The 25861-nt window shown below is 37.0% G+C and overlaps 1 protein-coding gene across 1 annotated transcript in view; it reads right to left on the bottom strand.

The window, feature by feature from the left end:
• The window catches only part of tafa3a (TAFA chemokine like family member 3a), a 172265-nt gene that overhangs the window by 129985 nt on the left and 16419 nt on the right, over positions 1–25861 (bottom strand). Inside the window, exon 3 of the mRNA XM_067460324.1 lies at positions 15854–16430. The gene's annotated coding sequence lies outside the window, so the exon portion shown is untranslated. The remainder of the gene's footprint in view (positions 1–15853; positions 16431–25861) is intronic.

The raw sequence follows: 25861 nt of genomic DNA, 5'->3' as shown, positions 1-25861 counted from the left end.
ATATGGTTTCTATTTTATAAAGACTGTCTAAAGAACAAAATTATGAGATTAATCCCAATTCATTTCTACAGACAGCCATAAATACGGTTTATACATCTATTACAATGGGTGGGAATAAAAATGGAAACATTATCATGACGTCTTTGGAATAATATGCTTTTTATCACATAAATAACACCGTACTCATTCGAGTAATAATAAGTAGCTAAATCTATCGCCAGCCATTTTGTTTCAGTTGCCTTCAAAACATAATAATTAATATATCTAAGGAATATACACTACTGTTCAAAATTTTGGAGTCTGTAAGGTTTTTGAAAGAAGGATTTGCGTTTATTTGACCATAAATATACAGTAAAAAGAGTACTATTGTGAAATAGTATTACAATTTAAAAGACATGGTTTAAACTTTTTTTGTGTCAGTGTCAGTGTGATGCTTCAGAAATCATTTTAATATGATAATTTGCTGCTCAAGAAATATTTCTTATTATTACCAATGTTGAAAACAGTTGTGCTGCTTAATATTTTTGTGGAAACCCTTATGCGTTTTTTAGAATTCTTTAATGAATAGAAAGTTGAAAAGAACAGCACTTATTTAAAAAATATATATATTGTAACATTACACAGAAATTGTCTTTATGTTTTAATAAAAGTATTATTTGTGGTCAGCATCATCATCACCATCATCATCCTCATCATCATCATCATCTTCTTCCTTATGGTCTGTGCTGCCACTTTGTTGTTATTTTGTAGAGGCTTTGTCATTGTTCTTGCACACACACACACACACACACACACACGCACACACACACACACACAGTGAGATAAGCCGCAGCTCCTATGAGCCATCACAGCTTTCTCAATTGGCTATGCAACTGAGCTTTGGACACATTACGTAGAGTGTGACATCCATCTCAATGTGTGCTGTAGCTGCTATATTTGCAGATTCAATGCTCTGCAGTGGCTCTGAATTGGTAATTCAAGCATGCTGTTTTGAGACTGCTTTAGTACTTTAATTACAAACCCAAAGATTAAGATTCGATGGAAGAAAAATCCCCAACGCTGCTTCATTATCCATGCTAGCTCTGCAAGAATGTATAAACCAGGTGGATGCGCTAAAATGAATGAAAACACGCTGTGAAGACGGTAAATGGGAAGACTGGGGCTAGTTGTTATTGTTATGGGCATGTTGTCATCCCAGCTAACAAGAAACGCTACCTTGGATAACGTTCTGGCGAGGTTATGTATAGACTGATCTGGTCTTTAATAATGTTCTGATTCAAAAATTATGTTTTAATGGGAAAATTATTAAAACATTCTTAGAACATATTTTGCAAGCATACACCCATCAGGCATAACAGTATGACCACCCTCCTAATAATATTGTGTCAGTCCCACTTTTGCTGCCCAAAATGCCCTGACATGTCGAGGCATGGACTCCACTAGACCCCTGAAGGTGTGCTATGGTATCTGGCACCAAGATGTTAGCAGCAGAATATTTGAGTCCTGTAAGTTGTGAGGTTGAGGCCTTCATGGATCAGACTTGTTTGTTCAGCACATCCCACGGATGCTCGATTGGATTGAGATCTGAGGAATTTGGAGGCCAAGTCAACACCTCAAACTCATTGTTGTGCTCCTCAAACTATTCCTGGGCCATGTTTGCTTTATGGCAGGGCGCATTATCCCGCTAAAAGAGGCCACAGCCACCAGGGCTACATAAGCAACAATGCTTTGGTAGGTGGTAAGTGTCAAAGTAGCATCAGACTGCCTCCGCCGGCTTGCCTTCTTTCCATAGTGCATCCTGGTGCCGTGTTCCCCAGGTAAGTGATGCACTAGTGTTGTCAAAAATATCGATATTTCGATATGTATCGATACTGGAATATCTGAAACGATACGATTCTCAGTTTTTACAGTATCGATATCAGCTGCGCTCTCCTCTCCGACCGAAAGCGAGTTGACACACACCGGCATATTCTCACTCAGCCCGGTTAACCTCTGAGCACGGCGAACGCGCGTTCTGCTGGACTTTTTCCTCATGACAGTGTGTTAGTGTTAGTTTGTGATCGGTTTGAATTTCGCGCGGGATTGCACATAAATTAATTCTACTAATCCCCGCAGATTTCGTGCTCACATCTGAAGCGCACACACATAGCCTACCGTAATAAAGCCGCCTCTGACATGATACAAGTGCAAACATTTGCTTCCTTTTCCAGCTTATTATTGGTCAAATACACTCAAAAAAATTATCATTGCACATCTGGAAGAGTATTAATGTAAACACAGTCGCAAACAGTTCAGGAAGAACGAGTAACAGGAACAGTGTTAAGGATCCATGCGTCCGTTAGTCTTAAAGGGACCGCAGTCATTTGTTATTCAAACTACAAAAAGACAAACGATCACACTGCTCTTGACTGATCAACTTGTGTAACTTTAATAGTTTCATCTGTACGCTATTGATTTTTTTTTTTTACAAAGAACATTATCCAATGTTGTTTTAAATGTAATTACTATGCATTTTTTTTTATTCAGTTCCTTATCTGAATGTTAGACCTACCTGAAAAAATAAAGCAGTCTATTTAATTTGTATCTTCTATTCTATTGCATTTATTTGTGCTATTGTTTGTAATCTGTTTATTTGTTCTTATTTTATTACTGTTTACTCGTCTTTTTTAATTCAATTTACCATTTCAAATCAAGCTTCCTTGTGCTGTGTGTAAGTGTCACAAAGGTGTTTTGGTATAGGTTCATGTTTCATGTTTTAAGGTTTCATGTTCACTGTCATGTTTTGTCATGCACTTCCTGGTCTTGTCATGTGGTCCTTTGTCATGTGATTCCATGCCCTCATGTGTTCCTGCCTCGTGTTCCTGTGTCTTGTTCTCATTGGTTTATTGTTTAATCATTGTTCACAGGTGTCCCTCGTTTTGTCACTAGCCCTTGTGTATTTAAGCCCTCATGTTTGCCAGAGTCTTTGTCAGTTATTGTTGATGTTGTAACCTGCTGTTGGTGAGTGTTTGTTTGTATAGTCATGTTTAAGTCAAGTTTATGTCAAGTCAAGTTTTATTTTGTTTTGCCAAGTCTTTTGTTTATGGTTGGATTTATTTTAATAAACTGCACTTGGGTTCATCAACCTCGCCTCCAGTGGATCCCCCATGTTACAGTAAGCTATTGCAACACAATTACCCCATTGTAAAAAATACATTGAGATAATTTTAATAGTAATTGTTCAAATCAAAACGATGCCCAACCCTAAGGAACATGCTGGCCACATGAATTTTTAGTAAAAAATAACAATGAATAATAAGTTGTCTTGTCATAATAAGCATCTTATCTTTTTTTTTTTTTTTACTGTGGTATCAATTTAGTATCGATATTTTAGTCTGGTATCGTATCGACGTCATAATTTTGGTATCGTGACAACACTATGATGCACATGCACCCGGTCATCCATGTGATTAAAAAGAAGGCGAGATTCCTCAGACCAGGCCATCTTCCATTGCTCTGTGGTCCAGTTCTGATGCTCACGTGCCACTGTTGGCACTTTTGCCAGTGGACAGGGGTCAGCATGGGCACCCTGACAGGTCTGCAGCTCTGCATACCCGTACGTGACATTGTGTTTCCTGACACTTTTTTATCAGAATCAGCATTAACTTCTTGAGCAATTTGAGCTATAGAAGCTCGTCTGTTTGATCAGGCCAGCCTTCGCTCTCACATGCATCAATGAGCCTTGGCTGCCCATGACCCTGTCGCCAGTTCACCACTGTTCCTTCCTTGGAGCACTTTTGATAGATACTGACCACTGCAGACCGGGAAAACCCCACAAGAGCTGCAGTTTTGGAGATGCTCTGACCCAGTCATCTAGCCATAATAATTTGGCCCTTGTCAAACTCGCTCTAATTATCTTGCTTGCCCATTTTTCCTGCTACTAACACATCAACTTTGAGGACAAAATGTTCACTTGCTGCCTAATATATCCCACACACTAACAGGTGCAATGATGAAGAGATAACGCAAAACTATGCTCTAATTTAGCAATTATTTTTGATAATGGCGTAATCCTCTGTCGATTATTTTGACGATAATTTTTACGGTAATAAAAACAGACCTAACTAAGTGAACAATACAACCTTTAAAATGACTTAAAATTAAATATAATCACGAGGCAATAATAATTGGTTCAAATAATAACGATAATCGTGGTTTTATTGAACAACCCATCTTGTTGCACGAGATCTCAGTTTTCTTTACACTGAAAAGCTCATAGTTGCTTAGCCCTTGTTAGAATGTCCCTGTGTTTCATCCGTTTCTTGCTAACAGAGACCAGACTGGCACCATGATTTCAATTTGACACAGCAACGGTGTGATTGCACCGAGCGGAGCCTCATCTCTGAGGCAGGAAGACAATGGCAAATCTATCTCGCATCGGTTGCAGTTCCTCGCACAAGCATGCAAAGCAATATCTCCAAATTACAGCCTCTAGAATTCGACAGGCTAAAGGCCGAGGACACGACTACTGCGCTCTGTTCCTCTGGAAACAAAACGGGCTGGACGGGCCTCTCGCACTTCTGCCTCGCCTCTGCAATAAATCACCTGCCATCTCATGCATGTATAGTGATCTTAAACACCCCTCCCTCCAAACGAAATCTGCAGAGTGATGATCTATGATCGCTCGCTGAGGCTAGAAATATAAGTTGGACTGTTATAGGAGACGCAGAGACATCCTCAACTGGTATTGCTTCAGGACCATGATTTACATTAGACATCAACAACAAAAATATCATTAAATCCTGTAAATTGAAATATAATAATCATGAACATGAATTTTGCATATGTTGTTGGGCATACGAGACCGATACAATCTCCATAACTGAATAAAGCCCATATCAATAGGCAATTAATGGAAAGTCTTTATTCATTTATCTATATGAATATAATAAACCATAAACAAAATAATAATATTTACCATGATAAAAGTGTTTTACACACCAAATAATATATAATGTATTAATACTATATTAATATAATATATATAGTATTAATACATTATATTTTATGAATATATTAGTATATATATATGAAAATAATATGATATAATATGATAATATGATAATATGATATAATTAATATTAATATTTTAATAAGATATTAATGATAAGTATATATATATATATATATATATATATATATATATATATATATATATATATATATATATATATATATATATATATATATATATATAAAGCAATATATTATTAGTAAATTATTAAATATAAATATATACTAATTTACATACACTGTAAAAAAATTATTCACAAAAAAAGTTATCTGGTTGCCTTAAAATTTTTAGTTAATTGAAATTGAAATTTTGAGTTAATACAATGAACATTTTTTGAGATTTGACAACCTTTATTAAAATATTATTAAAAGATTTTTTAAGCATATTGGGTAATTGTGTGTGTTTTATTTCTGATGATGCAGTGAAACATACCAAATAGTGCTATTTTCATGATTTATCAATTTTTTTATGTGGTTCAGATACAAAAATATTTTGAGTTTCTATTTATTAAACAAATTTCCTTCATTGTATCAACTCAAATTTTTAATTTCAATAAACTCAAAATTTTAAGGCAACCAGGTTACTTACTTTTTTAAGTTAAACCAACAAAAAAACCAATTTTTTTTACAGTGTATATATATATATATATATATATAGTAATATTATTTGATTGGTAAAATCAATAAATAAATTAATACTGTAGTATTTGTTTAATTATTTTTATTCAAATAGCTATTTACAGAGTATTATTATTATATATTGTGTAATATAGGATATATTGTGTAATATATGGATTTATATATATATATATATATATATATATATATATATATATATATATATATATATATATATATATATATATATATATATATATATATATATATATATATATATATATATATATATATATATATATATATATATATATATAATTTGCAGAACCATTTCTGAGGTTGCGAACTGCCACTTGAGATCCACTGATGTAGGAAACAAAGGCAGCTAGACACCACCTGCTCACTGGACGCTTCTATTCCTGAAATCATTGTGCAATAGTAGAAGTGATTCATGCACCTGCTTCTTACACATACGTATACTTGCAGAGAAAAACAAAATGTGATAAAGATATGCTTCATGTGTAGTTCACAGATCCATTAGTCTTGTTCTAATGTTCCTGACCTTAAAAGCAGATGTTAAGTCCTGTATAATTGCTAGCGCAAATGTCTGTAAAAAAAAGTATCTTGTCATCCTATTACTGCTAACGATTGCCGCATTGACCTGCCTTCAAGAGATAGTCTGAGAGCTCCTCCTACGTGCTAGACCGCCATCTATCTATATCTCACAGATCAGAAGGTCACACACTCTCAAATGATAGTACCTGAGCTTGACCACGGATACAAATGAGAAATATCTGTTCAAATCTAACTGGCCTTTACTATCTTGTCAGATAGAGCACTCTTCATTAGAATGCTGTCATTTTCAGCAAGTTCATTAGTGGAAAAAAGAATTGTTCTTTGTAAGAGGAAGAAGAAGTGCCAGGGATTGTTTTCATCTTGTCAACAGCAATATTCTGAAACATATGAAAGCTTGCTTTCGCTGCAACCTCTAGTTAAGGAATGGTTCACCTAAAGATAAAATGTCTGTCATCATCAAACCTAGAACGAAACTTTTGCTTGTGTTTTGGTATTTTCCTCATCATATGGCTTCAGAAGATTTCAGATGAACTCTTTTTATACCATTTCACTTTCATTATACTGTAAATTAAAAAAAGAAATTTGTTTTAATTTCAATGTGGTGCTGTTTCTCTGTAATTATTTGTAAAATTTACTAGCAGTTTCTGAGTGTAAACGCATGGAATTAAGCAGCCAGGACATTCTGCAAAAGATCTTCTTTTGAGTTCATACAGGTTTTCAATAATGAAGTAAATAATTAATTTCACTTGTTTTGTCTGAATTTCAGATTTTGTATTTATGGGTGAACAGTTCCTTAAATAGGTGCCCCAGAAAATGATCAGAAATGCCAATATGTGGGTGAAAGCGAGTGTCTGTTTCTGTAATGCAGCGTGATCTGTCATCAGACTGTCATATGATGCTCTGAGATGTGGGACAGATTGCGATGCTGTGACCTTTGTTTGCGTGACCCGGAGAGCATAACCAATTTAAGTTGCCCAGCAGACACATCGACTTAAACTAACAGAGCAACGCCACGATTCGCAGTGAAACAAACCGGGAGGGAAAAAATCTGCAGTTGCCCTTTGGTCCGTCTGTCAGCAATTCCCACAAATAACACGGCACAATAAAATCATCGCCCAACAGGCCCACAGGCGTTTTCAAAGGCTGCTGACGGCGATCTATAAAGCACAGTAATGGGTCACTTGTCACGGGGCGTGAAAGGGAAGATCTACGGCGGCTCTCCAGTCGCTCTCCTGGGAGCGCAATTAATCAAGGGCGAATAGTATCAGCATGCAACAAAAGCCGTAAGGTTATTACAGCCGCTGTTCTGCTGGATGAAATGCGATGATAGCGCTAATTGCAAAAAAACAGCTGACCGCACATGAGACGCGAAAAGCAAGATGAAGGGCAGATGAAAAGGATGGAGACAAAAGAGGGGATGTAAAAGGAGGAGAAGTTGTGCAGAGAGTTAGTGAAGTAAGGGCCGGCCCTGCTGACAAGATAAGCAGGGGTGTTCGCTTTCATTTCTGCTGCTCTGCTCTTGTTTTATGGCATGGTTCATTTTCATTTTTACACTTAGGATTGCATTATAGGCTATGAGTGAATAAGCTGTCTTCATTACTAACACACTGGCTATGTCCTGAAATCACACACTCTCTTGAGTAGGTACTTATTTTGAATAATGAATTGCTTCACGACCGCTAAAAAAGTATGTTCTATATAGTACGAATGTAATCTGGACGTACTACATTCGCCATGTTGTCATTATCATGTGATCTACCAGCGCCAGTTGCGTCAATTCACTGCCATTCACAAATCCTCTCCCGTGGCCTCATGGGATAGTTAAAGGGTTAGTTCACCCAAAAATGAAATTTCTTTCATTAATGACTCACCCCAATTTCGTTCCAGACCTCTGGTCATCCTCAGAACACAGTTTAAGATATTTTAGATTTAGTCCGAGGCCTTTCTGTCCTTTGAATGTAAGTGTATGCCCACTTGCTGTCCACGTCCAGTCAGTAATGAAAACTTCAGCAAAGAAGTTCATATGTGACATCAGTTGGTTAGTTAGACTCTTTTGAAGCGTCAACAATACCTTTTGGTCCAAAAATAACAAAAGTTACGACTTTATTCAACATTGTCTTCTCTTCCGTGTTTGTTTTCAATCCTCAGATTGAGTCGTGATTCATATCGCCAATGTCACGTGATTTCAGCAGTTTGCCAGTTTGACACGCGATTCGAATCTTGAATCATGACCATTTGTCTAACTAACCAACTGATGTCACATATGGACAACTTTGATGATGTTTTCATTACCTTCTGGACGTGGATTCGACACACTTACATTCAAAGGACAGAAAGGCCTCAGACTAAATCTAAAATATCTTAAACTGTGTTCCGAGGATGACCAGAGGTCTAACGGGTGTGGAACGACATTGGGGTGAGTCATTAATGAAAGAAATTTCCTTTTTGGGTGAACTAACCCTTTAAATGTTCATTGTATGCAAACTTCAAAATCTCATCAATAGTAGGTCATCAGGGTACTTTTTGCTTACTCTTTTATGAGTACTGTGAATTCAGACATACTTCTGTTGTCAAATACAGTCTTTTGGCTACTATAGCCTATAGTAGGGAAGTATGCGATTTCAGAGCCTGTGAAACCTATGGACGTTTTCGAAACACTGCTTTGTGAAGTCATATTAGTATTAGTAATAATCATATTAGTCCAGTTCTGTCAACACTGCACTGGCTCCCTATTAAACATCGCATACATTTTAAAATCTTGCTTATTACTTACAAAGCACTAAATAGTTTAGCTCCCCGGTACTTAAGCGAGCTCTTAACGCATTATACCCCATCACGTCGATTGCGGTCTCAAAACTCTGGCCAGTTGATCATACCTAGAATATCTAAATCAACTGCAGGCGGTCGATCATTTTCCTATTTAGCTCCTAAATTGTGGAATAGTCTTCCTAGCATTGTTCGGGAAGCAGACACACTCTGTCAGTTTAAATCTAGACTAAAAACACATCTCTTTACTATGGCATACACATAGAACATTTTTAACTTTCATTATTCAATTCAATTGACTGATTGTTAGGCTGCATTAACTAGGTCAGCCGGAACCGGGAACACTTCCCATAACACCTGATGTACTCGTTACATCATAAAAAGAGTGACATCTACGCTAATGTTAGTCTCTCTGTTTATCCCGAGGTTTATCCCGGATCTGGGCCCTGTCCGGATCGGATGGTGGACCTGCCTGGACATGACCAACGCATCCTGGAGTGTCTGCTGAGCCGTGTCAAATGTTGTCTCCTCCGAATTTGCCTCACTGGCACGACATGCTCAAAACCCGTCTTCGGCGCAATAATTCCGATCTTTCATGTATTCATACTCTTGTGTAATTGACGCCCCATCCTAAATAAATCTGTCTCTTCCGTGATACCCTGAAAATTTTGAATAATCCGATCTAATATGATTTCCGACCTGTAAGGTTGCCAGAATAATAATCTTACACGGTGTGTTAATAGGCCAGAGGAGAACTGGCACCCCGACTGAGTCTGGTTTCTCGAAAGGTTTATTTTTCTCCATCATGCCCTGATGGAGTTTTGGTTCCTTGCCACTGTCGCCTTTGGCTTGGCTTGCTCAGTTGGGGACACTAAAAATATGATTAAAGTTATTCAACTTATTATACAAATAAAATATATGAATTAGGTCTTATTTAATTCTATAAACTATAATACTGATCTGCCAACATTGTCGCTATATGATAAATTAAAATAAGCTGATAACATCACTGTTTTCTCCAGTACGACTGTACAGCCAAATCTAATTTTGTCGCAATATTATCCTGTTTGACACTGTGAAGCTGCTTTGACACAATCGTGATTGTAAAAGCGCTATATAAATAAAGTTGATTGATTGATTGATTGAAACTTCTGAACCTTTGCAATTCTTTCTCAGTGCCTATCAAACTGCTAGACACATGATTTCAGTAAACAAGTCTTTGCTAACTGTTCCAAAAAGTTTCTACATTTTAATGGTTTGCCATTTTGGGGGATTGGGGGCATATCATAACCCATGAACCATGGTTTTTACTAGCCTGGGGAAAACCCAGACAACTTCTGGCAAATTTAGATTTGCTCTGCAAGCAGTCTGGCAAAGAGCCCATTCAAACCCATTTCTAATCGATCGAAATCGCGGCACCAGTCAGAAACTTTGGGGCGGGCTTTACACGACGCCGACAGCAGTGCAGTGACGGTGAAGCAGGATGCCGCTGTGGAACATCACTCGTTTGAATCAGCTATCGCGTCTGTTTTAAGCGATTTAAACTTTTCCTTTTCGTTAAAAACCCGAGCAAAGAACAACACTCGGCTTCCAGATGTGGATTACACCGGCTATGAAGAGGAGGACGGGGAGTGTGATCATGTTACAACACCACACACCAGCTCTGGATCTGGCCTTTCTGTGCTTATTTCCTCACACTAGATCTGGTAATCATGTCACAAAAAAATATTGTAAATAAATAACTAGCGCAACTATGCTCAAGTCTGAAAATGTTCTAACACATCTGAAATGACTGAATTTGAATAAAGTTTGTGAGACACAATTTTCCAAAGACTCAAATTATTGCAAATCACTTTCTAATCGCAATACAAATGCCTTACAACGAAGAAAATGCCATCAGAGCTCGATGTTTTCTGTTCGTCCGTCATTTAGGCTTTCCAAATTTTGCTAAAATGTTGATGGAGCAGTGGTGGACACCAGCTATTATCATATTTCTTTTACAACAACGGCCATTGCAACATCTTCCTTAAAATCACAAACAGATTTTCTCTGTCACTCTGCTACGTCATTGTCCGTTGGTGACGCCCCTTTGGAAAGGATTAGTTTATAAAGCTTTGCCAGACCATAACTCGGTTACTACTGAGAATGGTCTGGTTTTAACCAGGCTAGGTTTTTACCTCATGTAGCGAACATTTGTAATGACACATTTGTATAATAAAAAAGGAAAAGCACTAGTTATTTGTCTTTTATTTGCCTGACTAGCCAAAATGCAAACACAAAACACATCTTCTACGAAAGACTTAGAAACAAAAGCTCCGCACACCCTGCTCATCATCAGCATGCTCAATTATGAAGCTATCCACAGTTGTAGACAGACTAAAAACAAACAGCATTTTAAAGTTACTCCTGAACCAAAAAAAAACAAGCTTATGCTGCGTTTAAGCCATGTCGTAATTACACTCTAAAAAATGCTGGGTTAAAAACAACCCAAGTTGGGTTGAAAATGCACCGACCCAACAATTGGGTTGTTTTAACCCAATGGTTGAGTTGTTCTTACCCAGCAATTGGGTTGTCTTAAGCAACATTTAACCCAACCACTGGGTTAAAACAACTCAACCACTGGGTTAAAACAACCCAATTGTTGGGTCGGTGCATTTTCAACCCAACTTGGGTTGTTTTTAACCCAGCATTTTTTAGAGTGTACAGTGTGAGAGAGCAAACCTTGACATTTTCAATCCCTTCACCTAAATGAATCTGCAGCCGTCAGGAGGTACAAGTCAGAGCTCTTTAAGTTGTTTACATTCATTACTGTTGTGATGTTGTGTGCTTTAAGACATGAGGTAATTGAACATGATGCTTTGCAGACTCTGCTCAGACTGTGTTTTTAAGGAGGCGTGGCTTTGGGGACTCTCTGAAGCGAGGGTGGGATCTCATGCTTTCAAAGCTAGCTTGCTATTGCTAGCCTCTTTGAAATTGCCTACCCTATCTTTATCCTCTCAAGAAAACATTTGGAATTGCTTTGTAAAAGGTGATTTTATGCATGTTTAGGCTGGGATTTCATTGCAATTACACTGTTTTGACTAGCAGGGGTCACTACATGTGGTGTTCCAAGGGCTTTGAAACTATAAATAATTTCGCAAAGCAAATGGCTCAATTGATTTAGTGTTTTAAAAAGCTTTGTTTCTCCCATCAATGCTGGAACTAAAGGTAGCCGCTTACTTGCCTAATCAGTTATTTAAGTGTTGTTTAAAGGTGCGTTTTTGGACCCCATTGACTTTCATTGTATGATCAGGTTATCTTCTTTTGTGTTCTGTGTAATAAAGAAAACCATGAGGGTCGATAAATGATGAAAATGTTAATTTTTCAGTGAAGATTCTCATTCCTTTAAATGGGAGTCATGGGTGTCAGTTAAAGACTCATGTGTAAGCCAATTGCTAAAGGTAGTTAAATTGTTGGCTGTGTCTGAAAGCTTAGGCAGCTAACTTGTTGCCTCACTGCCTTATCAGGCAATGACTTTGCAGGCAGTGTTACCTCACAAAACTGATTTCAGACCGACTTCTGATACAGTTTAATGATCTACAACAAATTAGAAAGAGCTTTGGTGATAAAGCGAATATTTAATTACTTAACATTGCTGGAAATCAAAAGTGACATCAAATGGATTTTCAGATGCCATATTTATTGTGGTTGTATCAACTATCAAGGAATTGAACACACTGGATTGTTGGATACCACAGGCAGCAAAGGTTACATCTATGATGCCTTCAAAAATCAATCAGATGAGGGTATCTCAGGATGTAGCACCAACATTGGATTTGGATGTGCCTTGTTACTTTCCTAGCTCCGTATCCTGCCTGTAGGCACTTTGTGCTGTGTTGATGAATAATACTGAAAAAAATCATGCCAGAAAATACTTCATATTTAGCCAGTCCATGAGGCGAAAGACGTTCGTGCCAAAACTTAATTTCTCATCATTCTCTGTCGGCAGCATGTGAATGATAAAATACACAGATAAAACTCCTATTGTGCAACCTTTGCTGTTCACTTTGCTGCAATAACGCTAAAAGGCTCTCTAAAAAGCCAGTTTTTATCAGGATGTGAAAAGAGCTAAAGTTAGATGAAAGTGCTTAACTGTGTCCATTTACTTCCAAACAAATTCACTTAAATGAACCAAATCACTTGTGAATCATCACACGCATCGAATTACCTGTGAATCATCATATCATAATTGTTTAGAAGGCTTTGAATTCTGATGAACAAATATAAACGAGCTTTAAACAACCAAGTGAATACTTAATGACCACAGTTCTTAGTCAGAATACAATTAAAGCTGACAGAAAAAAAGAAATTCATTCATTTCCTTTCAACTGCTCCTTCAGAAGCCATTTTATTTCTTTGAACCAAGCGCTGAACTGCACACACAGATTTATGGAATCATTGTCAGTGAAAGATACACAGACATATGTATATATAATGACTAGATGAAAACCACTAGATGGAGTAATTTCAAACAATGGCTGCGTTTCAAATGAGATAAATTCTGAAGGGCACTTCAGAGTGAGAACAATCATGGCCGGCATATTGAAGGGTTGCTCCAAACCGAAGTACTCAAAACTGTCCACTTCAGTGAGGACCTTCAGAATGAAGGATTTCGAAAGGGTACAACTGATGGACACTTCGCTCCCATGATCCTTTGCACAGGCAAGTGGCGTACACAATTGTTCAGCGACAGTGACTCCAGTTGGCTCAGCAAGATGACGCTGAAGTGCGTTACAAGGAACAGTTTTTTTGGTCCCCTACACCCTTCATCCCTTTGAAGCTCTCACTTTGGGAGGGGGATTAGAGCATAGGGATGGCCCTTCAGAATGGAACACAGGCAATGTTCAAAATGTATTTTACTTCGGTAGTGTGACTTACTTCTGGGGGAAAAGTAGGAAAGACACTAACTGGGTAATAATCCTGAACCTACCAATTTCTAAACCGAACCTGAAAGGGGTTCACCCAAAAAAATGAATTACCCCACACTGTAAAAAATAATTTAGAAAAAAAGTTACCTGGTTGCCTTAAAATTTTGAGTTCATTGAAATTAAAATTTTGAGTTAATACAATGAACATTTTTTTGAGATTCGACAACCTTTATTAAAACATTATTAAAAGATTTTGTAAGCATTTTGGGTAATAATGTGTGTGTTATTTCTAATGACGCAGTGAAACATGCCAAATAGTGCTGTTTTCATGATTTATCAAAAAAAATTTGTGGTTCAGATACAAAAATATTTTGAGTTTCTATTTATTAAACTAATTTCCTTCATTGTATCAACTCAAATTTTTAATTTCAATAAACTCAATTTTAAGGCAACCAGGTTACTTACTTTTTTAAGTTAAACCAACAAAAAACACCACAAATTTTTTACAGTGCATGATGTACTCACCCTCAAGTCATCCTAGGTGTATATGACATTATTTAAGACGAATACAATCGGAGTTATATTAAAAAATGTCCTGGTTAATCCAAGCTTTATAGTGGCAGTGAATGGGAGCCCAAAATGTTAAGCCCAAAAAAATGCATCCATCTTTCATAAACATACTCCACATGGCTCCGGGGGTTAATAAAGGCCTTCTGATGCGAACCGATGCGTTTGTGTAAGAAAAATATACATTTTTAAATGTTGTAAACTAAAATATCTAGAGTCCACCAGACCGCCGTCCGTACTGAGTTGATGGGGAAAAAACAAAACTGGTGCGACGATGACGTCGGACGTAGCGTAAGCGTTATGAACTGCGAGAGGCGTTACAATTTCTGTGATTGAATACGGAAGGGAGTCTGCTGGAAGCTAGTTATTTTGCTTTATAAAGTTTTAAATATGGATATTTTTCTTACACAAACCCCTCACTTCACTTGAGAAGGCCTTTATTAACCCCTGGAGCCGTATGGATTACTTTAATAATGAATGAATGAACTTTTTTGGGCTTCAAATTTTTGGCTGCCATTCACTGCCATTATAAAGCCAGCACATTTTTAATTAAACTCTTTAAACTCTTAAACTCGTAAGAAGTTACGGAATATCAGACCAACTTTATGGTTTCCAGGATGCGTTCCTACAGTATTTTGGACAGTCATTGAATTTATTTGCAAATGTGCATCTGTACTGTGGCCTGCAGCACAGATGCTGACTAACTATAATAATACTTGTTAAATAATTATGGGTAATGTGACATTGATCTGTAACCCCAACAACAATCAGCAATGATTTAGATCCAAACAAGCCCGATTTCCCTTTCAAACCCACCACCACAGAGGATTGAGCATCGGTCGGCTGGGTGTTCCTCGTGTGTTCCAGTATAGGCAATGTCCAACTTTAGTGCTCACCATCATCTCTCTATTATTAACTACCCAATCCATCGACATCATATCATCATCGGCTCTGGGATTCTCACTACCATTACCATCTTCATATCACCAGCTCCACATCATGTTTTTAATCAAAATGTCACAGTTAGGAAATAAATACATAGGCCTAGTAAATCTACATCAATACTAGAGCAGCTGTTTATTATGTTATTTGTTATGATCATCACATTTTAAAAGTGCTTTGTGTGTGTGTGTGTGTGTGTGTGTGTGTGTGTGTGTGTGTGTGTGTGTGTGTGTGTAATGTAGTTATTTGTTTTCATTTTATTTTTATATTACTAAAATTATAGCAATAGGCTATGTTCAAAATAAATAATTATAATAAAATAGAAGACTATTTCCAACATGCTTTATGCTCCAGTAACTCAGATGCACAACGCAATTTTTCTTATTTCTAGGCTAATTTCTAATATGAAATAATCCAGAACTTACCTGTCGTTGAGCCGTCAATAAAAGCGAAGGGATGACGGTGGTCTCATTTGCTTTTCATTGTCAGAAGTAAAACCCCAGCAGTGCCAAAGACTGATAATTTCCCTTTGCGCAAAAACGATCCCGAGAAAAGCATCACCTACAGATTCAAACAAGAATGCAAATCGAATTAAAACGATTCCTGCACCAGTTCAGAAAGTCTCGAATGAGTCCTTCAAACTCCCACTCTCCAAAGTTCCTTCAGATGCGTCTGAACTTTGCACGCTGGAACGGATCTGAATAAGCATGGGTGATGAGATCTTTAGTTGCAGTTATTATAACGAAGGGTTCAAATCTGCAAAATCCCTTTATCCATTATAGCCTTCTCGTGTGGTTGTGAAGTGAGGGCTTTTGGCTGCTGCAGTCATGTGTTCAGGATGGCTGCTCGCTGGGTTGTGTGGAGAGGGATGGTGAGGTGCTCGACTCGCCTCTCAAGTGTTCAGCACTTCAAGCATCCGTTCGGAACCCATGGGAGATCAGTGCGCGCGCTCGCGGCGCTGTGGAGAAATGGCGCCCCCTGGTGGCCACTGACTCATTGTACCTGATAAATCAACGTCATTGACATTACAAAATATCAGACCTATTGACATCTGTATGGAAAGCCATTTTCACCACACAAGAAAAAAAAAAACATGCTTTTGGTATATTATATATATATATATATATGGTGTGGTATATATGTTTTGTCATAATTTCGACGCTGTATGTATAATTTTGGCTTTAATATCATGATTATGATTTTTAAGCCATAATGTGGACTTTTTATCTTATAAATATGACTTAGTTTTTCAATTTAGACTTTTATATCATATTTATTATAAGGTTTTTTTTTCCTTATGTGGTGTAAATAGGCTTCCATACATTTGTTTAGAGGCATACATTTTCATCATAATTTATAATAATTTATGCTAAAAGAATAATAAGATGACATTTTGAGATGAAAAGTCGAAATTATGACATACTAAGTCATAACTTGAAAAATTTAAATTGACATACCAAGTCATAATTTCTACATTTATGTCATAATTATGACTTTTTTACCATAATTTTTATGTCAGAATATAAACATTTTATTTATGATTATGAATGGGTATTCATAATTGTGACTTTTTTATGTAATAATTATGTTTTTAAGTTACAATTTCAATTTTTCATCTCATAAATGACTTAATATGTCAATTTAAACTTTCTATGCATAATTATGATTTAGTATGATTTTTCCCACGGTCTTCTATACATTTGTTCCACACAAAGTAGTGAAATACAGATTCAAAACACATCTGTTCATGAACCCCAATTTGCACAGAACTTCGATCAGTAATCACTAATTGAATTTGTTCAATCAATTCCAACATGATTTGCGCTGAGAAGCTTTATTGTGATCGAGTTCGATATTGCATGAATGATTCTACTTTCCAAAGATCACCGCACTTTTCGCCGCATGCAGCCTTACAAAGCGGAATGTGCACCTTTCATGTTTTTGCTCAGAATATGGCCTCTATGTTATTCTCTATTAGGTCTCACTCCATAAAATGGTTCCATATGGTAATTCCGGTACTATTATGACTTCATCAGATTGCTCTGGTTTCCCACTTCCATAAGAAGCATATGGGAAGAATAATCAATGAGGTCAGTGATTGCTTTGGCTCAGGGATGATGCAGAGTACATTAGTGCTCACCTTTAATGACCATAGACACTCTACTAGCATCATAAACAAACCCCTCCTGCTGATGGCTCCTGCCCTGCACAAACCGATCAATGCTTTTTGCTGTTGTTGTTGCCTTTTATACTATTGGTACATTTTAAGAACTTTTACAAACATGAATTTTTAATTCATTTTTAATAGTTAAATAAATCAATATTTGAAAACGAAAGTGACATGTAAAGGCCAAGTATGCTAACCCATACTCGGAATTTGTCCTCTGCATTAAACCATCAAAGTTGCATACACATTAGGAGTGGTGAGTAGTGAACACACACACTGCAAACTGAGAACACACACACACAAATACACACAGAGAGAGAGAGAAGTGGGCAGCTATTTTTGCTGTGGGGCCTGGGGAGCGATTTGGGGTTAGGTGCCTTGCTTAAGGGCACTGTCTTCAGTCATTTTCAGCTGGAATTGAAAATTAAACCCACAACATTTAGGTTACTAGACTGTCTCTCTAACCATTAGGCCACAACTGCCTATCAGGTTATATATATATATATCAAATATATCAGTATATCCGTGATGGGAGAATTGTGATATATATACACTGATCAGGCATACCATTGAGACCTAATATTGTGTCAGTCCCTCTTTTGCTGCCAAAACAGCCCTGAACCAGAGGCATGGACTCCATTTTACCCCTTAAGGTGTGCTGTACTATCTGGCTCTAAGATGTTAGCAGCAGATCCTTAAAGTCCTGTAAGTTGAGGGGGAGGCCTACATGGATCAGACTTGTTTGTTCAGCACATCCTACAGATGCTCGATTGGATTGAGATCTGGGGAATTTCGAGGCCAGGTCAACACCCCAAACTCGTTGTTGTGTTTGTTCACATGGATGGCAGGACCCAAGGTTTCCCAGCAGAACATTTCTCAAAGCATCACACTGTCTTCAGCCGGCTTGCCTTCTTCCCATAGTGCATCCTGGTGCCATGTGTTCCCCGGGGTAAGCGCATGCACCCGGCCATCCACATGAGGTAAAAGAAGACGTGATTCATCTGACCAGTTCTGATGCTCACGTGCCACTGTCGCCGCTTTCGTTGGTGGACAGGGGTCAGCATGGGCACCCTGACTGGTCTGCAGCTCTGCAGCCCCCATAAACACAACAAAATGTGATGCACTGTGTATTCTGACACCTTTCTATCAGAACCAGCATTAACTTCTTGAGCAATTTGAGCTCCAGCAGCTCATCTGTTTGATCAGACCACACGGGCCAGCCTTCGCTCCCCACGTGCATTAATGAACCTTGGCCGCCCATGACCCTGACCCATGGCCCATTCATTGGATACTGACCACTGCAGACAATGTAAAGGGAACCTTTATAGACGTTTAAAAGCTAAAATAGACCCCTTTACACATTTTATAGTACAAGTTCTTAACAGGCTGTGCATGGCAACACAACCGCTGCCATTTTTTTGTGCTATATGAAATTAACAAGCAAACTAGAAAGATCTGAGTAACAGAAACGCAATATTGCCATCCTCAGCTGTGGTGTTGTACACATAGTAGATGAGGAACATGAAGGAGCTGAATTCTGGAGTAATCTGTCCTCATTATCAGTGATGGATGTGTGTCTGTGGGACTGCGTTATATAACCTTTGCACTGAAGGTGCTTCATCTTCTCTGGCCGTGTAATATTCCGAAAGAATTGATGGCAGTGCATCAAAATAAAATTGAAGCAGGACGCCGCTATATCCAAGCAGGTTAGGGCAATCCATGACATGATTGTGAAATAACAGCTGTGAATGTGTGATGTAACAACATGCACTTGGATCATTTGCACAAATTCTGAATTCAAACGGGTTACGAAACAGAAAGGCACATGAGGACTGAGTGACAAGTGGCTCAGCGATGACTAAAGAATCGCGTCTGTGCTATGCTGAGGATAAGGAATGCTCACATTTGTTCTTATTTATTTGGAGCCAGCACTTCTGGCTATCTCCTTTAGTCATTCTCTAAAGGGTGAAACTCAAGCCGCTGAGATAAAATGTTACATGTTTCCTGAGAAAACTTCATTTCAGGGCCAAGCAGTCAATCACAATGCTGTTGCTTTCTTAAAGGTTAAGGCACACTGGAGTGGAGACATGTGGGCATGAAGCAGTTGTGTTGAATAAGGCTGGCTAGTTGATACAGTTGTGTTTTTTAAGGCCAAGGTGTCATTTCATATAACTTTTATCTTTATATTACTGAAACACATAATTTTCTTCTCATATTTGAGAACTATTTGATACATTTGATGAACTTATTGAGCCCAAAGCAAGAAAAGGATACTTTTATTTGATTTTTTTACTATTATTATTATTATTATTATTATTATTATTATTATTGTATATATATACACTGTAGCAAGAAAAGTAGATACTTTTATTTAACTAATTTATTTCTTTATTTTATTTTTTACGCAGTCACACATGCTCTGTTTTTTAAATTGTACATATTCTAAATAAAATTAAATGCAGCCATGCCATAAACTTCATATAAAATAAATAGAAATAAGAGTTTATATACTCAGAACATATGTATACCTAAATTTAAGATTTGTGTAAACTGCACATACAACTTCCATCCATTTAGATTAGTTTTATTATAAACAAACTAATAAGATTAATCTGGTTGCATATTTGTCATTTATACATAAATGAAACTGGTACGAAACAGGTACGATTTCTGAAATAGTATACTAATAAACTAAATGTATTTTTTATAACAAAATACCCATGTTTATTTATTTGTCATCGATAAATCCATTCATGCATTTAAAATAAATGAGCAAATGAGCATTGCTTGTTCCACAGCTATCCATAATTTAACCATGTTGATAAATTTTTTAACTAAATAAAATGTTTTCCCATCAGTGAACAGATTTATGCCGATTGCTTTAAGCAATATGAATAAATGAATTGTTTAAATTAAATACAGTAGTTGCAAACAGTTAATAATAATGCCATGATTTTTGAGTGTAGAAATCTTGACTGACAAATATGAATCACAGCTTAATTGCAAAATTGTATACGTAATTACAATATACATATCAAATTTAGGTTTAATAATAATAACTGTCCATCCGGGTGTTTTCCCGCCTTCAGTCAGAGATGCTGGGATAGACTCCAGAACCCAATGACCCGACACAGGACAGGTGGTTTGGAGAATAGATGGATGGAGTTATGTATAAAATATTTAGTTTGAACCTGTATGGTCAAATAACATTTTCTGAAATATTTTCTGAAACATAAGCACCACCTTTCACTCTGGTATATATGTAGAGATTGTGTAAAAAATAAAAATAAAAACTAGTCTAAAGCGTACTTCATTCATTCTATCAGGGTACAGTTCATTGAACCAAAATAAGATGGCTTGAACAAAAGCATAGTGTCCTTTGTTTGAACTCAATGGCCTCCTCTGTGAATGTGATGAGTGCAGATTGTCATGTGCTTTTGAAAAAAAGTGTAATGTGGAGAAGAATAAGGGACTAATGGTTTTGGAGGAAAGCAGCAGTGAATCAATAATTCAATACAAGTTCCTGTTATTGCTAGCGTGATGCAACAGGTTCACAACACACAATCACGGGGAGTTATGTACACATTACTGTGTGTTTGTTTATACTCGAATCAATAGATTCTCAATATAACCTGTTATCTGCAGCTTACAGCTGAAAATCAAATAGAACATGTATAGGTTTCAAGGTTTTAACAGAATGGAAAATAATTATGTATTATTTATGATTATCATTATGTTGATGTTTCAGTACAATGAAACAGAAATTGTAATATCAAGGTTTATAGATTCAAGGTTTATAAATTCTGTAATGTGTGTTTGTTTGTTTTAAAGCAACTACTTGCAATTTCAGATGAGCGCCAGTAGATGTCAGTCTTTATCTTTGAATGAGAACACGTCCTGCAACGCTTCAGTGATGCATGAGTGACTAATATTTTTTTTTCTACAGTTTTCTTTTGTTTTCATTATATAGTTTAAACGATTACATTTCTTTCTTTTTTTTAATCTACCATTTCAGTGTTAATGTTATATAATGAAAAGTTCAAAGAAGTAAAGGAAAAGTTGTTGTAATTGTAATCCAATTTATGCTCCGCATTATCTCAACATAATAGATTAGCATGTATTAGCTGCAAAATAATTATGTTGTTTAGAACCCACTGGCTCTAAAACTAGGCCCTTTGCTTGCTTAAAAGATAATTTCGACTTCATTCATCAGAATTGGCAGATAAACTCAAAACTGAGTGAATTCAAATTGTAAATTTAGTTAGAATTGCGAGTTTAGAAAAGTCAAAACTGTCAAACACGCAGTTATGACTCAATATCTTGGTGACGGATGACAAGTGCAATATTTTTTGGGATTAAAGTGTTATATATTTTGTTTACTTGGGTAGGCCTTCTCATTATCCCAAATGTTTCCTAGAATTTTTAATCAACACAAATGAGTAGTTTTAACCAGGACATGGATCGTGTCTGCGCGTTGCCGATCTTACCTTAGTTTTCTGGTTTTATTTTGTCGAAACCATGGAAACACGCTTTAATATATGATGTGTTTTATTAGAAGCTCTTCGGAGACATTCACAGATATAAAACTGATTATTTTTATAGCTCAACAGTTAGTCTTATTGTTTAAATTTCTTGAATGTTTTGCTTAAAGGGATAGTTCACCCAAAAATGAAAATTAGCCCATGATACTCCCCCTCAAGACATCCAATGTGTATATGAAATTCTTCCTTCAGACAAACACAATCAGAGTTATATAAAAAATGTCCAGCAACATTTTGAACTGCTAGAGGCGCAGGCAGGCGGAAGGCGATTCACCGGAAGATGGATAGTTTACTTTATAACATTTTAAATATGTATATTTTTCTTACACAAACACATCATTTACTTTCAGAAGGTCTTTATAAACCCCTGGAGCCCTGTGGAGCTGTATCCACGAGGGACAGATTTTTATCGACTTCAAAAACAAGAAAAAGTCACTGCCATTATAAACCTTGGAAGAGCAGGACATTATATATATATATATATATATATATATATATATATATATATATATATATATATATATATATATATATATATATATATATATATATATATATATATATATATATATATAACTCTGTTTGAGTTCTCTGAAAGATGAATGTCATATACACCTGGTTTAAGGGTGAGTAATCATGGGCTAATTTTTGTTTTTGGGCAGGGCGTCGGACTGGGGGGGTAAAGGGTACCGTGGCAGGGGGGGCACCTTAGAAGTCAGTTTTCTATACATACATATACACTAATCAGAGTGTGGCTGATTTTGTTTACGTTTTAAGTGTTTTTTATGATAAAAATGCAATACCCCACCCATTGATATCACTATGGTATTTGGTACGGGGGCCAAGCAAGATGGTTTGTACCAAGGGCCCAAAATGTGGTGCTACGCCGCTGTTTATGGGTGAACTACACTTTTAATGTTAAACTAGCTCACTGCATTGTGCAACAAGTGTCTCATAGTAGCCGCCGACAAGAGTAGCATTAGCCTATAACTTTCAACACACTCAAATGTATGTAATATGATAAAACATAAAACCAGTGAGCAGAAGAAGCAGAAGCGCACATCTGCGGCCTGTAAAAGCTTCCCTCGAGCTGTGTGTCACACTCGTCTCTCATTAGCAATCGTTCCAGCGGCCTCGCTCAGCTCCACCTGCTTCATCCTTTGATATGATTTCTGCACATCGGATTCTTTTCCACCAGTTGTAGAGGTGAAGACAACAACTCCCATGGTGACATCAGGCCACACCTTTCTTTTGAATAAGCGACCTCTAGCGGCGGAAATTACATATTGTGCCATAAGTTTTATAATAATGCAACATTGCTTTTTTAGCTTTCTGTGGTGAACAAACTGAAAATTAAGCTACTCAGTTATTAACACCCCAATTGGCTTAAAAAAATGGGGGTCCAGAACTTACATAAGCAAATAACACAGCAAATTTCAAAACCTGTAATTGTCTTATCTTTGATTTTGTATATTCATTCATTCATTCATTTAGGCTTTATTTGTTTGTTTGTTTACTTATTTAGATGCAATATTCCTTTGATGTCCACATAATTTGATCATTTTGCCTCCTATGCAGCATTTACTGGCCACAAACTAATGAGATGAATTAACATTAAGTGTATGTGCTCGGACTGTGAAGAGGTGGGTGAGCTGCTCTCGACATTAGGATGCCTGCTAGGCAACTAAATGTTAATTACTCTTCTGAGCAATCATTGCAATGATAACACTGCTGATATCACTCAAAGATTATTGTTTTCAAGTACCTGCTTCATTTTGTGTGCTAAGAGAAACTGAGCGAGCTAAAGAGAGGGAAAGATAATAGATGGAGAGAATGCAACATACTGAACAATAGCAGGCTCACTCATATAAAAAAATATTATTTTGATAAAAACGTATATTTCGATGTAAAAACAAATGACATAGTAACTGTAATTGCTAGCCACCATAGTGTTGTAGGTGGTTGTCAGGGCGTTGCTATCTAATCATATAATCTGCTATCTAATTTTTTCTCTTATATATAAAAAAAGATTATTTTGATAAAAATGTATATTTTAATGTAAAAACAAATAACACAGTAACCATAATTGCTAGCCACCATGTGGTGTTGTAGGTGGTTGCCAGGGTGTTGCTATATCTAATCCAGAGGATTTTGATTCACTGCGGATCTAAAGTTGCTGGCTTAATGAGGTCTTGCTCTAGTGTGCTGGCAGGTGGCAAAAATGTTTATGCCACATGTCCGTTTAGCCCTGATCAAAAAATAAAATAAAAAATACAGACCCTGTGTGGCTAAACACTGACACACATTGATGATAGAGGTGTCAGGCATGGTATATTTAAATGTTTAGTGTCAAACGAAACAGCAGGACAGGCCGTATCTCTGAGTGATGGACGCTTCATGGTCTCAGAACATAACGAAGAAGCATATCAGGGCTGTGAGAGAATAGAGAATGTCTGAAGCCTGAAGGCATATTTAATTGAGTGTATTTCTCTGGTCTCTCACTGTGACTGTTGCTGAAAATACAATGTGATGGGGTCTCAAATAGTTCCTCATAGAGCATATGATGGGAAACAATGCACCCCCTGCCAAGAGTTTCTGTCAGAAACACTTTTGATTCAATCAAGATGATACTAAATCATGTGTCACATTTGATATCCACATCCAAGAGAGAGAGAGTTCCCTAAAATGAAAAATATATTTGTTTATACTCATACAGTACACACAGCAACTTCCATTGTGATTAGAAAAAGTTTCCATACAAGTATAGGTTTCAACAGAGATTTCAAACGTTTCAGAACTAATAAATTAAGTCAGATCACGTATTTTAACCAAACAGATGCTAGCTAAAAGAAGTGATAGTGAGAGGTAACAATAGCAACAGTATAGCTTTCCATTGCTCAAACGTCCTACGTAACACAAGAATGAATCTAATTGGTTCTTGCGGAAGCTCAAACGTGCTGCGAAAACATGAGAATGAATCTTATTGGTTCTTGAGGAAGTTTAAATGTGATGCATAAGACGAGAATGAATCTTATTGGTTCTTGAGGAAGTTTAAATGTGATGCATAAGACGAGAATGAATCTTATTGGTTCATGAGGAAGTTTAAATGTGATGCATAAGACGAGAATGAATCCTCCATGAAGCTGAAACTGAAGCCTTCACGCCTTGACCCCCAAGTTTTTATGACGATAATTTAATTTCAAGTCTTCGTTTTTTAAATAAGTTTAGTTTTAGTTAGTTATTTGATGCAATAAAAATGGTGGTGGTGGGGGGGGGGACCTCATGATTGACAGCTGAGATTGACGTCTTCTCTGAGTGAAGTTGTCACTGAGGCACTAACAGACTTTTTTTTTCAGGATTTTGGGGAGCAGATTGGAGTTTTAGCTTTAATTTCTACATTTCCATAACTGTTCATTTCACACCAACATAATGAATTGTTCTGCATCTGTGAGAGTGTGGGCGGGCTTTTGATATCGCGGCTCTACTTCCTGCTCTCCAATGCGCAGACTCGGTCCCAAGATGTCAGCGCCGTGCGGGGCGTCGGAAACCTCAACTCTTGTCAGGGGAAACGGATGAAGTTGCGTCGTCCATTTTTTTTTTTTTTTACGCTCTATGTGTGTAACACACAAGAATGAATCTCATTGGTTCCTGAAGCTCAAACATGCTGCGTGGCACAAGAACAAACCTCATCATTGGTCCTCTCACATCAAGCCTGTGAACTTTTT

The sequence above is a fragment of the Pseudorasbora parva genome, chromosome 12, assembly GCF_024679245.1.
Source record: "Pseudorasbora parva isolate DD20220531a chromosome 12, ASM2467924v1, whole genome shotgun sequence".
In the NCBI taxonomy this organism is placed as follows: domain Eukaryota; kingdom Metazoa; phylum Chordata; class Actinopteri; order Cypriniformes; family Gobionidae; genus Pseudorasbora; species Pseudorasbora parva.
The sequence above is the reverse complement of the archived record's forward strand: the minus strand, read 5'-3'. Positions and strand labels throughout refer to the sequence as shown.